The sequence below is a fragment of the Argentina silus genome (genome assembly GCF_951799395.1).
Source record: "Argentina silus genome assembly, chromosome: Y".
Lineage (NCBI taxonomy): Eukaryota > Metazoa > Chordata > Actinopteri > Argentiniformes > Argentinidae > Argentina > Argentina silus.
In genome coordinates this window covers 42,328,375-42,343,677 of record NC_139654.1, presented here as the reverse complement: position 1 = coordinate 42,343,677, position 15,303 = coordinate 42,328,375, and the positions used below count along the sequence as shown (strand labels likewise).

Here is a 15,303-nt window from a genome sequence, read left to right as displayed (position 1 = left end):
ATCAGATATATTTACATACCTTCCTGGTGCTAGCAACGCGATTGGACTTGATCTTCTGAAAGACAGCGTAGAAGAAATCTGTGACCGAGGCAGGGAATAGGGATACCTCCTTGTTTGCCATAACAGGACCCATGAAGGGGAAGAATGCTGGACGGACAGGAAATGCCACGGTTACAAACAGGAACAGGAAATACCATGATACGTGACTCCAATCCTATTCAATGCACAGCCCTGTCCAGAAACAACTCCTAGGCTCTATCCCTAGACACTTCTGTATCCAATCCACTCAGATCTCCAAGTGTCCAGCATTTAGGAACTAGAGGTTGGTTCTGGACAGGGCCCATGTGTTTGTCAAATGAGTAGAGCGCAAACCATTGGCAGTGTGGTTCATGTCAGTCTAATCAATGAAATCAATAGCTTCATTTATTAAGCACAAAATGACTGAAAGTTATATGGGGGCAGTTGTACCGACTGTGAGGAACAGTGGGCTGAAGATGTCAAACTTGAGCATTTTCTTGATGTTGGTCACAAAGGGGTCGGAGGGGTTGTGGAGGGAGTCGATGTCGACACTGAATGAAGTACTGACGACCACATCCATACTGTATGGTCCAAAGAACCTGGAACACAACCACACAATCTCTGACTACCAGAACCACAACTACAAAATAAAACGGGGAGTTCACTGAAATTACAAATTCACCTTATCGTCTCGGAGATAAATACTCACTCCTTTAGTTCAATGGGCTCATCGTTATCAGCCGTCTTCTTCAGATTGCTGACCAAGTTACCAGAGTGCTGCTTCATGATCCTGAGCATCTGAGTTGGGAAGGATACATGGAAAAATATCATGATTGATACGTGGATTAATATGTGCAAAACATATATTAATATCATGTTTGAAACAGGAATTATTTTAATGTTTATATAGCCTGAGAATATACATCCATACAGGATACATTATGTCAAAGAATAAGTGACTCCAAAGATGAACTATTATTCTATACTCTGTCATCTGACCACTGAACTTATCGAAGATAAGATCAAATATACTTTATTGTCCCGGATGAAAATTTGTCTTGGATTAATTAATTAAAGTTGCTGCTTCACACAACAACAAACAACAATGAATACACACTATACACATAGCACAAATCACACACACACTCTCACACACACACACACACACACACACACACACACACACACACACACACACACACACACACACACACGCGCGCGCGCATCAGAGTTGTTAGTCAGTCATTTATTTGTGTTGTATAAAGGAATGAATGAAAGAAGGAGAGGAGAGATGGGACTGTACCTCTTTGATCCGCCCACTGGTGAAGGAGGGAGACAGGACACTGCGGATCCGTCTCCATGCATCATCCTCAGCGATAAACACGGCGTCATACAGAGGCCCTTTGAGATAGATATTCTAGAAAAATAATAATAATTATATACTGGAAGATTAACCTACTATTAATAATGCTATAATAACAATGATATTATCTATTTAAGGAGTCCTTATGTTTTTTTCCCCATACAACAACTTCAATTCAGCGTATTACCCTCCTGTTAGTGAAAAGGGAGTTGCATTCCTTGATGAGGATGGTTTTGATCATGGCTGTGTCCATGATACACAGGATGGGCTGACGGCCATCATAGATCCTACACACCAGCAAAAACAAAGATAGCCTCAATTCTTCGTTGCATTGATTCCACAAGATGTTGGAAACATTCCTTTGAGATTCTGGTCCATGATGACATGATTGCATCACTCAATTCCTGCAGATTTTTCAGGTTCACTTTCAAGATGTGAATCTCCCGTTCTATCACATCCCAAAGGTGTTCTATTGGATTCAGATCCTGGGAAGGCCACTGAAGAACACTGAACTCATTGTCATGTTCATGAAACCAGTTTAAGACAACTTTTGCTTTGTGACATGGTGCATTATCATGCTGGAAGTAGCCATTAGAAGATGGGTCAATTGTGGCCATGAAGGGATGCACATGGTCAGCAACAATACTCAAATAGGCTGTGGCATTCAAGCGAATATACCGTAGATAGAGACAGACAGACCCATCACAGATCCTGCACTCTTAGAAAAAAAGTGCTACCTAGAACCAAAAAGGGTTCTTCTTCCACTCTCCCTTTGAAGAAACCTTTTGGGTTCCATGTAGAACCCTTTTCCACAGAAGGTTATACAGTACCGTGCGAAAGTAATGGGACAGTGAAGCATTTTTTCTTCTTTTTGGAGTTGAAATGAGAACGTAGAGATTCTCATCTTTTATTTGATGTTATTTGTGTATATATTGGTTTATCATTCAGAAATTACAACATTTTTATGCATAATCCCCCTATTTCAGGCTACACTAAAGTGATGGGACAATTGGCTTGACAGGTGTGTTCGTCAGGTGTGTTCCATCACATAATTTGTGCAGTCTGCTATTGGTGTCTTGTCAACATGAGGACCAAAGAGATGTTATTGAAAGTCAGGGAAGCCATTATGATGCTGAAATATCAGAAAAAAATGAAACATAGCCAAAACCTTAAACCGACCAAAATCAACAGTTTGGAACTTCATTAAAAGGAAAGAAAGCACTGGTGAGCTAAGAAATCGCAAATGGCAAGGAAGACTTCTCGTGGATAACCAAAGAATGCTCACCATAATAAAAAAATAAAAATAAAAAAAACTGCCCCATAGATTAGGAACACTCTCCAGGAGGTAGGCGTCAATGAGTCAGAGACTACCATCCGCAGAAGACTTCACCAGCGGAACTACAGAGGCTACACTGCAAGGTGCAAACCACTACTTGGCCACAAAAACAGGCTGGCCAGGTTACGGTTTGCTAAAAAGTACCTAAAAGAGCCTGCAGAGTTCTGGAAAAACATGTACCAGAGTGATGGCAAGTGTAAAGTGTGGAGAAAAAAAGGAACTGCCCAATATCCACAGCATCCCACATCATCTGTGAAATATGGGGGAGGGGGTGTTATGGCTTGGGCATGTATGGCTTCCACTGTAACTGGCTCACTTGTCTCCTTTGATGAGGATGAATTCAGAAGTGTTCAGAAACATCTTGTCAGTCCAAGTACAAGTTAATTGCTCCAAACTCATTGGACGGCATTTCACCATACAGCAGGACAATGACCCAAAACATACTGCCATAGCAACTAGGAAATTATTCAGGGCCAAAAAGAGAATCCTATAGAATCCTATAGAACATGCATTTAATTTGCTGAAGAGGAGGGCAAAACATCCTAAAAAAACAAACAACAATCGCTGCAATATAGGTCTGGCAGAGCATTACCAGAGAAGATACCCAGCGTCTGGTTGGGTCAATGGGTCACAGACTTTTGCACTTTTGCATACAAAGGATTGGGGACCAAATACTGAACATGAGTGCTTAATTTGGACATTTGCATAATGCAAAAGAAGAAAAAATGCTTGGACCATTACTTACGCAGGGCACTGCAAATGGAACCCATAAGAGTTATTCAACCAAAGAATCCTTTTAGAACCCTTTTTTTCTTTATTTTTTTAATTACATTTTTGCCCTTTCAATGACATGGAGGGAAGACACAATCACTTCCGATTTGAATTCTGACATGTCGTGGCTCCTCTTTATTCATGCAGTTTGAGACGTGCTCAGAGGCAATATAGGAGCCTCAACCAATGAGAATCCAGGATGTTGTCAAACATTGGCAACGCACAAGTTGTGTTTGGGACCATACTACAGAATACTTAAAAGCTTAAAACTTAAATCGCTCAATAACAGATTCAAATTATTAATGTGAAAGCATGAAATTGTTGCTTGGGCAGTGTACTTGCATCAAGACAGATCATTTGTCTTGGTGTATGAGACCATTTCGTCGGTTGGATCGTCTGTGTTTGTGAAAATCGCACGGTGTCCGCCTGGTTTAAGAGTGTATACTGTAGACACTGAGAGATACATATATCCATCATAGTTAACAATAACCAGGATCAGTTTAGCAGACTCAGCCCCACAGTTTCCCATATTTCTGGAAGCTCTCTGTGTCAAAATTGGTGAAACCACCCTGGGAACAAAAAAATAAAAATAAAAAATAGCCAGTTCATAAATGCTTGTCATAAACCTGAACTGTGGCTTAGTCTATGATGGCCCTTTTCCACTACAGACCGGCTCTCACTCCTCTCTTTTCGTTTTCGTTCAAAAGCTTTATTGCCCATTTTTCTGGGTAAAACAATTCATATTCAGCTCCCATGGCTTTCACCACAACAACACACATCATGGATGAGTCTACAATGTTGTTGTTTATGGGCTTAATCTCTACAAACCTTCTTATATCCCATTATCGTCCCGAGGAAAGGGATGGGTTTAGGACTAGGAATGCCTAGTTTTTTGAATATTCCATATGGCCAGTATCCATACCTGGTCAGAATAAATATAAATCAACAATCTGACTTGAAACAAAAGCAAAACGATCAAGTCATAGGTATCATTGAAACTGTTAGATAACTGTAATTATCAATACTATCATTTGTATGTATTATCACAACTAACTAACTAACAAATAATATTTTTTATTAAAACTTCTTACACTCCGATCAGAGAGATGAGTAAGGCAAGGAGAGTCCATGTCTCGGTGGAGAAGTACGGAAGGTAACCCATCTTTACAGGTTCAATCGCTTCTTCTGAGTAACCCCGGACACGTCTGCTGAAGTGATTATTTTATCCCGTCATGACACCTGTGTTTCAGATCATGAAACACAGGCGAAAGAGTATGTGAGAGGTGAAGTTGAAGCCATGGCTAGTGAATGATTGAAAGGGGATCCCTGCGCAGAGGGCAAAACTCAGTGATGTTATTGTCGGCCTTTATCTTAACATCCTGCTAATAGTTGCTGCCTGTTTGATCCCTATCGGGTTTTAATAGTTTGCAGACCCATTGATTCAAGAAGGACTATGGGGCAAATATTTTTGGGCAAATATTTTCTTTCGAGTAATACTGAATTTTACATATTTGAACTCCTCTAAAAATGTGTTATGTTCTTTACATGTATGCACTTGTTTTATATCATTGGCTCCTAAAAACAGTATTTCAAAATACTAGTTCAAAACACATCACATATTACAGTAATGAAGCAACTGATTAACATGAATACAGTGCTCTCAAATCAAACAATTATTATGGGGTCAAAGTAGAGATTCTCAACTTTAATTCAATGGGTTTTTAAAAAAACATTTGTAAACATACTCCCACTATTTCAGGGCTTCAAAAGTATCATATAATGTCCAAATAAAATACTAATGTTTCGTATTAGGTCAACAATCTGCCTGAAGTCTGCGACCTCACCAGGCACTATCCACTATCCACTATCCACTATCCACTATCCACTCATCTTTAGAAAATCATTGACATTTCCACATGGTATTGTGTCATAGACGAGCCTCCCTACAGCAATATTATCTTGACATTGGGATCCTTTGTCCAAACCATATTTCAGGGTGTATGTTTGGTTGCAGGGGCCCAGGCTGTGCTCTCTGACTGCTCCAACTGAAGTAGACCCTGCAGTGAGGAAGAGGTCAACATGCTGCAGTACCGTCAGCCAATCACACACAAAAACCAACAGATCGCCAAGACCTCCATTGCACCATGCACGTACGCACACACACACACACACACACACACACACACACACACACACACACACACACATACACACACACACACACACACACACACACACACACACACACAAACACTGTCTCAACAGCCCCTTCCTTCACTCTCACTCTCTCTCTATGTAGGTGGGTCAGGCTGCGTATTCAGCCTCTAAGGGGGGTATTGTTGGGATGACTCTACCCATCGCCCGAGACCTGGCACCCATGGACATCCGTGTGGTCACCATCGCACCCAGTCAGTAAACACACACACATACATACGCACTCTTTCACACACTCCTCCCCCCCCCCCCTTCCTCTCCATATCAGACAACCTCTCTCTCCCTCTCCTTAGGTCTGTTCTCCACTCCTCTCCTGGCGGGTTAACCTGAGAAGGTGCGTTCATTCCTGGCCCGCCAAGTGCTCTTCCCCTCGCGCCTGGGAGACCCTGCAGAGTTTGCCCACCTGGTGACATCACTGGTCGAGAACCCCATGATCAATGGAGAGGTCAACAAACTGGATGGAGCTATCCGCATGCAGCCCTGAGAGAGAGTGAGTGTGTGTGTGTGTGTGTGTGTGTGTGTGTGTGTCTGTGTGTGATCCAAGGTATACCACTGTGACAGCTCCGATGTGTGTGTGCATGTGAGGTGTGTGTTCATGTCTGGTACTCCAAGCTCTGCTGTACTGTACGCTCCATGCAGTTTTGTTTTGTTTTGTAAACTGATCCAGTAATAAACTTCTAATGAGTCTGAGTCTCTCCTCCTCTGTGTCTGTGTAAAGTGAGGTCAGTAGGAGCTAATAGGACAAATGAAACAAGAATGAGCCTTATGAGGCAAGTGTACCTTCATTTGTCCTATTAGAAGTGAATAGAACGCCTGGAAACAGGAAATGCTAAATGCTAAAGCTCTCATAACATCACACCTGCACCAGTGTATAGCTTTATGTACATGTCATCCACAACATTTGAGTGAAGGGAAAGGGAAGCACACATAGCACTAAATAGCGGCCAATTGTGTTGAGGTTTCCAGGCTAACGGTGTCGGCATGTGCAGTCCCCTGTCTTATCTCTGCACCCCCACACGCTCTCAGCCAGGGCCACATCAACAAGGCTTTTGACAGAAAGGCTCGTCCCCTGGTTTGCCTGATTGTGTACCAGCTGAGCCATCAGAGGAGTCGCTCTCAACGAGAACATGAGGGTTGGGGAGCCATCGTTCATCTGAAATTAAAAAAGTAACATCAGAGGGGAGTGCAAGGTGAGACAAGAATTGGACAAATTCAACTGAGAGTTGAAGGTCATGGACTAAATGCTATAGTAAAACTAGCAACAATCACCTTCATCTACTTAGTCTATAGGTTCTCTACCATCTCTCTAATCGTCACCATGCTCACCTTCTTCAATGTCTCCCTCTCCTGTTCTAGCTTCTCTTTTTCCAGACTCTGTTTCGCTCTTTCTTCAGCCACCATCACCAGGGCCTCTCTCCTCTTGATGGCCTCTATCTCTTTTTCCATCTGTTTCTTATCCTTTTTAAATGTCTCCTTCTCCTTCCACATCTTGAGCATTTCTCGCTCCACATCCTGCCCGTCTCTTTTGATTTTCATCCACTCCTTCTTTATTATTTGCAACTCTGCTCCGACCTTCTCTGTCTTTCTAAGCATCTCCATTGAGGTCTCCTTTTCCTGCTCTAGCTTCTCCTTTTCCTGGCTCAGTTTAAGTCTTTCTTCGGCCTCCATCACCAGGGCCTCTCTCCTCTTGACTGCCTCCATTTCTTTTTCCATCTGTTTCTTGGCCTTGAGAAATGTCTCCTTCTCCTTCCACATCCCAAGCATTTCTTGCTCCACCTTCTGCCCGTCTCTTTTGATTTTCATCCACTCCTTCTTTATCATTTGCAACTCTGCTCCGACCTTCTCTGTCTTTCTAAGCATCTCCTTTGAGGTCTCCTTCTCCTGCTCTTCCTTCTCTTTTTCCTTGCTCAGTTTAAGTCTTTCTTCGGCCTCCATCACCAGGGTCTCTCTCCTCTTGACTGCCACCATATTTTTCTCCATCTCTTTCTCCATCTGTTTCTTGGCCTTGAGAAATGTCTCCTTCTCCTTCCACATCCTGAGCATTTCTTGCTCCACCTTCTGTCCGTCTCTTTGGATTTTCACGCTCTCCTTCCTCATCATATTTAACTCTGCCTCTGCCTTCTCAGCCTTTCTAAGTATCTCCTTTGAGGACTCCTTCTCTTTCTCAATCTCCATCATGAGGATCTTGATCCCACTGTCCATCTCCTCCCTCTCCCTATTGAACTCATTCCTGTCCTCCTGCAGTCTTTCTGCCTTTCTGGCCAGGATCTCCTCCTCCCTCTGCCTAACTTTTTGGTCCCTTCTCTTTTGTTTCTCATATTCCTCTATCTTTTTCTCAAACTCTGCCTTCTCTGTCTTAATCCTCTCATGCTCCTTCCTGATATCCTCAATACTCATATATATTTTCACCTCCATTGTTTTTATGCACCTTCAGTAGATAGAACACAAACAAAAATGATTGAAATAATCTCCACACACCCATACTATAATGCAACAGGAATGTCAGAAAGATTCCCCAAATGAGAATGGTATAACAATCTTTGAGTTTGCCCTTCTGAATCAGTCAACAAATACCAGTACACCGATTGGCAGCAAAGAAATGTTATTATCTATAATGTGCGTTCGGCTGGCGTCATAATGGGTTTGGAATGACTATCATGGTAATTCACTGCCTAACAACTCTTATCAGCGTTCGATGCAATGGTTCGAAGTGACTTGGTCCTGTCAGAGGCCTATGTTAGAGTCAGCAAAAGCTTCCAGTGTGGGTTGGCTGGCTATGTTTGTTGACACGCCTTGAAATATAGCCTACAATTGTGGCCAACAGGTCAAATATCAGTGGCCATATAATGGGCACATTTTATTAACTGGAATCGGCCTGGTACAGGTAGGAGCCTATAGGCTAATAAGCAGAAGACCTCGGCAAAATTAAAAAAGCCCTAATTCAATTCATGCATTTAGGTCTCTCATAATAATAATAAAAAATATATTTTATTTGGAATGTGTTTTTCATTTGTAGCCGACAATTTCAAAGCCTGTGCAGTTGAGTGCAATAGACACACAAACAAAAACACAAACAAAACACTAACAACAACAAGAGGACAGGACCTAAAGGAAGGCCTTTCTAAAGATGTGAGTTTTTAGCCATATAGAAATATCCAACGCTGAATTCGACTTAATGGGAATATCATCTCCTAGTGACAGATATCTCTCAGTGACATTTTTACGCGTCCCTTGTCCAAATGCTGTAAAGGTAGTCGGCCTATGCCGTCTCAAGTATTTACAAATACAAGTGTTATAAAACTATACTATATGTCAACTATACTACATCTCTGGCCTACATTAGCCTACCTCAGTCAGTAGGCTGTGTATAAGCGCCGAATCTTCCGGTTATAATCTCTTTATATCTCACTCTGGTAATACTGATTGCACAGGTTCAGGTTGCGTCTTAGTTCGTTATGCCACTAAACTAAAAGTTCAAGAACTTTGTGTATTATTGCAGAACATTCTCAATTCTGTGTACATATCAACGTCATAATGATACCAATAGCAACGCATTTTGGGTGGAATCCTAACTCCAAATCCGCGCGCGTAAATCTTGCATTCATGTCAATGGGAAATTGATTCGATTTACACGCGGATCTCGAGTTAGGATTCCACTGCAATACACATTTAAGTTAAAGTTCATTTGAATTTATAGTGCATTTTACCCACAATATACGGCTTAAACAAAAGTAGCCTACAAGACAAATACAACATTTGAAAAAACATATTGCATAGAATCAAATTTGGGGATATACAGGGTTTTTTTCTATATAAAGTACATTACAAACATAAAGTCTCATAAAGTACATTACAAATACGAAACAATTATTAGTCCTATTTTTTATTAGTAATAATAATAAGTCTTTTATATTTAATACAAAATAGATTAAATGGTGAAATTGGTGTGTATAAATATAATAAACTTGACTCATAATTCGTATAGTGCTGTTTTTGGAGTAATTACTAATTACTAGTAATTACTAGTGTGTGCGGACTGCGCTCCCTGTCCCGTCTTTCTGCTGTGGGGCAGCGGAGCACTCTTGCCCCATCGTTGCGAGGGGAACAACGTGAGCGTGTTTGGCGTAAGCAGGGAAAACCTCACGCAAATTATATTGGGTATGAATTCTGCCTAGCAACAGGTGGCGAAAAACTATTAAACGCTAATGTCGTTAACGTGGTCTGACATGACAGGAAATAATCACAAAGCAATTCAGTTCATCTACTGTACGTCTATCGCTAATGCTAGCTAGCTAAAGTTTTCACATTGAATCGTGTAGATTATTTGTTGACCATGCGGTTTAGTACATTGCCTTTGGAAGAGAAGTTGGAGATAAAACGTTTAGGGCCAACAGGAATGGTTTGACAAAAAGAGATGGCTAACCGCTACCACCTCGAAACATGCGCTGTTCTGTTTCCCATGTATGATTTTTGGTGGAGACTATTTGGGCATCGGCTGGATTCAAAGACATTATACATCTGTCAGAACAGAACAGACACCAGCGACTGAACGGCCTTGACATGCTTTCCATTGAAAATGCATTGATCCAGGGACAGATGGATTTCAACAGTAAAGTCATCGAGAGGTTTGCTGAAGCAACGAACCGCCGCGCTACTTTCCTATTCAAGTGAGCGGGTCTGTTTGGACATGTATGACAAATGGACAATGCGCCGTTCACTGTAGACTATATTGCTTTTGTTTTGTAGTCATTTTAAACGTTATACTGGCTGTGATATAAAGTGGAGGACTAAATGTTACGTATAGGCCTAATATCTAGACAGTTGATGGGCACACTTGTTACTTGTCGCTTTCAGAACCCTGGACTAGGCTCCGGCTGTATATTCATATAGTTCCGTTAATTAGCCTAGCCTACTTTCCGTGATTTAATGTGACTTTTGTAGTGTGTTATAGCCTCTGCACTGATGCTATTTATTTCACATTTAAAATAATACAATTGATAAAACCTGATTAAACTTTCCTACAAGTTAACGATGTGCCGAATGCTTGTATTTTGATTAAACATGCAAGTTATTGAAGACACGTGTCTGTCTCATCTTTTTACTTTGTTGCAGTATAGGCGTTGTGTGTCTTGCTGAAGCGTATGAAGTGTATTCAGTTATGGGGTTTACTGTACATACTTTTTCTCTGCACTGTTCCTGCTGCAGAGGATGCGTAAACGATTTTCCCATGTTGTTTTTTGGTTGTGTTCTGTGTTTATACATTTAGGCTATTAGTTGTATCCTACTTTTCAGTTTTACAAGTCAAATCTTATGACAGATGAGATGGCACTTCAACCGACAAAATGCAGGTACATTTTGACTACTGCTGCACTACGATACCCATAGATAGACCCAATACATTGGTAACTGCACTACTTATACAGCTCATATACTGCTTATACTGTTCATACTGCATTCTATATTTATTCTGCTTATAATGTTACTGTTAATACATATATTGCTTATACTGCACTACTTATACTGCTCATTTACTGCTTATACTGCTCATATACTGCTTATACTGCACTACTTATACTGCTCATATATTGCTTATACTGCTCTACCTGTATATATTGTTCACATTGCACTTTTCTGCTTTTTTGCACTTCTGGTTAGACGCTAACTGCATTTCGTTGTCTCTGTACTTGTACTCTGCACAATGACAATAAAGTTGAATCTAATCTAACACCTATTTATTGTCATGTTTTGATGGCATGTTGTTCATTCTCATGTTATGATTTAGTTTGTGATTATACACACGTTTTTAGCGTGATGATAGAGACCCACTACCAGACGAGTACAAAACATACACAAGTCACATGCAAATCCCTGCACTGCAGACGACAGACAACAACTGTCTCTGTACAACTAGTCCTGGACCTCCACTAATAGACAGATACAAAGAGAGCAGCATACAGTAGCAGCAGAGCCCAGAGGCGAGGCGAGGCAAGGCAAGGCAAGTTTATTTATATAGCACATTTCATACACAGAGGCAATTCAATTCTAAAATAGATAAAAAGGAAAGAGCATGAATTTTTTTTTTAATAAAAACGCATAAAAGACATAAAAAAAGAATAAAAGTCACAGTGCATTTTAGGGTCACTGTGCAATTATTAGCGCCAATTTAGTTTCAATTTAAGGCAAAAGCGAAGCCCTTTTTTTTTTTAAGCCCATTTTTGAAAGTAGCCAGTGTTGGGGCTTATCCTAGATCTATGTGTAACATAATAACTGAGAGACCTGCAGCAGGGCAGGTCCTCATCACTGGCTGTCTGCTTTGAGCTGGTTGTCGTTGGACTACTGGCAGCGGAACAGCAGCTTGAGTTTGATGGGCCGTATGGGCATCAGAGTGTTCTGTAGGTCCATCTCAATGGGGATCTGGTGAGAGTTGACACACAGTTAAAGTATGAAGGAACGAGTAAAACAGATGTCAGCGTTACACTATGAATGTTACCTAATACAGTGTCACTGTTACGTTCGGGTAGCATTGCACTATAAATTCAAATAAACTCAAACTCCTGGACAACCTCTCTTGGGTCGACATACATTAAAATGGCCCTATGAAGTCTCGAGGGAGTTTTGCAGAAATACAAATAGCTTTTTTTTAAATCTCACACTTCCATCATTTTTTGCGATTTCAAGGTCGAAAAACACAAAGGCCCCAAAATGAAAGAAACGGCTGCCGCGCCAAACTTGATGAAAACAGTCTCTCCCACAATAACTCACGGGCTGCTTGTGTTTTTAGGCCTTCGCAAACTATCGGAAGTGTGTGCGCGGCAGGACACACAAATCCATGTTTTCGCGCCTTTTTTGCCATTTCCAGGTCGAAAAACACATAGGCCCCAAAAATAAAGAAACGGCTGTCCAGCCAAAACTGAGGCTTCAAACTTGATGAAAACAGTCTCTCCCACAATAACTCAAGGGCCGCTTGTGTTTTTTAGGCCTTCGCAAGCTATCGGAAGTGTGTGCGCGGCAGGAGAGACAAATCCATGTTTTCGCGCCTTTTTTGCGATTTCAAGGTCGAAAAACACATAGGCCCCAAAATGAAAGAAACGGCTGCCGCGCCAAAACTATGGCTTCAAACTTGATGAAAACAGTCTCTCCCATAATAACTCATGGGCTGCTTGTGTTTTTTAGGCCTTCGCAAGCTATCGGAAGTGTGTGCGCGGCAGGAGAGACAAATCTATGTTTTCGCGCCTATTTTGCCATTTCCAGGTCGAAAAACACACAGACCCCAAAAATAAAGAAACGGCTGTCCAGCTAAAACTGAGGCTTCAAACTTGATGAAAACAGTCTCTCCCACAATAACTCAAGGGCGGCTTGTGTTTTTTAGGCCTTCGCAAGCTATCGGAAGTGTGTGCGCGGCAGGAGAGACAAATCCATGTTTTCGCGCATTTTTTGCGATTTCAAGGTCGAAAAACACATAGGCCCCAAAATGAAAGAAACGGCTGCCGCGACAAAACTATGGCTTCAAACTTGATGAAAACAGTCTCTCCCATAATAACTCACGGGCTGCTTGTGTTTTTTAGGCCTTTGCAAGCTATCGGAAGTGTGTGCGCGGCAGGAGAGACAAATCCATGTTTTCGCGCCTTTTTTGCGATTTCACGGTCGAAAAACACATAGGCCCCAAAATGAAAGAAACGGCTGCCGCGCCAAAACTATGGCTTCAAACTTGATGAAAACAGTCTTTCCCACAATAACTCACTAACCCTAACCCTAACCCTAAATCTAGCTATAAACTTCCCTAACCCTAACCCTAACCCCAACCCCAACCCCAACCCCAACCCCAACCCCAACCCCAACCCCCTCTGAGGAAGTAGAACTTACTACGAAACGTCAGGGATATTTCAATGCAGTGAATTTTTTTCTTTCTAAGGATTGATAGTTTTGGCCTCCTTTGGCGCCAACCAGTTTTTAAACTAATTCAAATAAAAGTGAGGTTTTAATCTTATAGGGGGGTTCAGGTAAGAACACCTCCAGAACATCTCCTCCATTTTCAATACTTTTGGAGTCTTAGCTCCTGGGAAGGATTACTCGAAGGAACTCAGGCCTCATAGACTTACTACAATAACACAAAGACCCAACAAGGATTACTCACCCTTCTGACCTGAGTCCACAGAGACCACGCCTGTCCCTGGAGTTGGAGACCCGGAGGAGCTGTAGACGCTGCACGCAGATACAAGGCGGTAAGAACCCTATCTGGGCAACAGACGGGTATCTATCTTATACTGAGTGTGTGCCTGTTTGTTGCCCAGATACCCTTGGATTGAACCTACACTATGCTTCCTGTTAGAGGTGGATCCGCTGCATTGAATACATTGGGGGAGATCACTCATGATAGGAATAGAATTAGACCAGCATTACTACCTACCCCTAGAATGCAGCCCTTATTGAGTTTAAACTATACACACATTAGACCACCACACCACGGTAGGACAAGACACATACACCACTCTGCGATTGCACCATCACACCAATTCTCTAGTAGACCAGGGAAAACACCATCCAGACATACACTCAAAGGACAAACATTCGCTACACTAGGACAGAACAGACCATTAGCCAACAGACACACATATGGACACACACCCAGCAGGCAAACACATAGCACACAATCAGCTAGAACTGAAACTCCAGATGAGGCCACGAGACAGGATGCCAAAACATATTTCAAACTCATTCAGGCCATACATCATAAGGAGATCACTGATGAGACTATAAAAACACACACTTACCCTGCTGGCATGATGAGACAGATAAGGAGACTGACAGACTTTATCAAACCTTCCTCACCTACAGAACAAACGAAAACACATGTAACAACATGCACAACAGAATGGATGGCAAAGATCATGGTAATACTCCAGACACATTATCAAAACACTATAGATTCACTCCTACAGCCCCCCCACACAGTTAACAAGATGGCACTCGAGATTGCCATGAGATGGGCAGACAAGAGATACAGACATAGACTGACTTCAACAACAAGATCACGGGTGGACACAATTATAAACACTCCCACACACACTCACCAGTCATCACATGTACAGTCGACGTCCCCTACTAACCTCCCTCCTCCTGTAGTACATGACACCAGCATAGAGCTCACTCATATCCCCCCTGACTCACCCACTCCCACACACACTCACCAGTCATCACATGTACAGTCAACGTCCCCTACTAACCTCCCTCCTCATGTAGTACATGACACCAGCATAGAGCTCACTCACATCCTCCCTGACTCACCTACTCCCATCTTTTCTACGGAGGACTTTCCACCCTTACCTAGAAGGGAACCCTCATACAAAAAAATCATTAAACCTAGGCCCTCGTCAGATTTTAGCATCACGTGGGCCTACGCACACACACATACATACTCAGAAAGGGACACATCCTACACCTACACACACAGACATACACATATCGCCCACACGTACACACGCACCTACACCACCCATACCTGCACCCACACATACACAATTGACACTTAGGCCTACACAGACACCCACACCCATACAGACAACACACATACACACACAAGGGACATCTACCCACACATCCA

The 15,303-nt window shown here is 42.1% G+C and overlaps 1 pseudogene across 1 annotated transcript in view; it reads right to left on the bottom strand.

Annotated features, from left to right (window-relative positions):
• Window positions 1-14,997, bottom strand: part of LOC310824134 (cytochrome P450 3A27-like) — a 71,306-nt pseudogene extending 56,309 nt beyond the window's left edge. Inside the window, exons 1-6 of the transcript in view lie at window positions 14,992-14,997; window positions 4,008-4,057; window positions 1,569-1,668; window positions 1,322-1,435; window positions 728-816; window positions 476-617 (exon numbers count right to left, since the gene is read on the bottom strand). The product of the transcript in view is annotated as a cytochrome P450 3A27-like (transcript). The remainder of the gene's footprint in view (window positions 1-475; window positions 618-727; window positions 817-1,321; window positions 1,436-1,568; window positions 1,669-4,007; window positions 4,058-14,991) is intronic.
• Between the last annotated feature and the right edge of the window lie 306 nt (window positions 14,998-15,303).